The sequence below is a fragment of the Pinus tabuliformis genome, chromosome 4_1, assembly GCF_031772625.1.
Source record: "Pinus tabuliformis cultivar Carrire ecotype Pingquan chromosome 4_1, CPIR1, whole genome shotgun sequence".
Classification (NCBI taxonomy): Eukaryota; Viridiplantae; Streptophyta; class Pinopsida; order Pinales; family Pinaceae; genus Pinus; species Pinus tabuliformis.
Genome location: NC_142303.1, coordinates 224,571,400 through 224,572,650, shown reverse-complemented (window position 1 = coordinate 224,572,650; position 1,251 = coordinate 224,571,400). Strand labels below are relative to the sequence as shown.

Genomic DNA, 1,251 nt, shown 5'->3' with positions numbered 1-1,251 from the left:
CAATTGAACTTCTTCTCGAATTGTTTTATTGAATTGCTTTAAATATGTGTTCAGTATTTTAAAGCCGCGGGATGGTGAATTTTTCTGTTTTTTTGGCCTGGTTTGATACTGCGCTCGAGATTTATGACAGTTAAAGATTTACTGCTGGGGTTGTATAGCGTTTTTCTATTGAGTTGTGGCTTCAATTATCGATGAATAACACCTAACGAATTATAAGCTTCAAAACCTGGCAGAAACGACTGTTAGAGAATAGGAATTTTGACATCCAACGATTCGACTGCATTTCTTTTCCCAATTTTTTAACCTTTTTTTGGGTTTAAAACTCGTCCAAGAAATCAAGGTACATGAAATCTTGCCAATTTTTTGAATCCATCAGTGTCTATCCCCGTGGTTCGACAATGTATCGCTTGTATGAATCAGTGGATTACAGCTAGTCAGATTCCTAATGGGATTGTCATCTTGAGGATGGTTGTGTGGAGTCCATACTGGCTCACCCACGAACAACCTCGTGGCCTTGATGTAGTTGGATGTATCCAGGGTGAAATGATGATAGATGCCTGCGGATAAAACAATCAAGTCCCCTTTCTTTAACCAAACTCGAATCCATTTGTCATTACTGTCTCTTACATCACAGTATCCGCTGCCCTCCAAACAGTAATGTATCTCCTCGTCATTGTGGATGTGCTCCTCGAAAAAGGTCTTCTTGAGCTTCTCATGATAGTTGGGCAGTTTTTCTGGAGAACATGTGATTATGTCCATGTATGTATACCCTCTGTTCTCGCGAATTTGCTGCAGCTCTAGATCAGTTTCATATTTATCAGCATCCAGGTGCCAGTATAATACCCCCAAATCTGCAAGCCCTTCCAGAGAAACGTATTGCTGCAGCTCAGAGTAATGAGGCAACCTCTGATCCTCATCAGTTTCGTTCCTATACCACGCTTCCATAGTTGACCAGGGAACTGAGCGCACGATTTTTCACTTTGGGATTGAGAGACTGTGTATTGGCCCAGAGACAAACTGTGACAACATGTTGTGCAGAGGCAGATGCGGATGAATGGAGTTGGAGCTGGGTTATTGAAGCAGTGATTGATAAAGTTGATTTTGCAACGTTCAGCAAGAACCGGATCAGCGTTGAAGTAGTGGACCGATTTCCTGAGGCTGAAAAGTACGATGACAGTCATCGATTCCAAGCTGCGTTAGTTCTGGAGTGTACACAGGAATAAACTGTGTGTCAATGATTTTTACTGCCCC

The 1,251-nt window shown here is 42.0% G+C and overlaps 1 pseudogene; it reads right to left on the bottom strand.

The window, feature by feature from the left end:
- Positions 1-372: 372 nt before the first annotated feature.
- On the bottom strand, positions 373-956 carry LOC149175049 (acireductone dioxygenase 2 pseudogene; annotated as a pseudogene).
- Between the last annotated feature and the right edge of the window lie 295 nt (positions 957-1,251).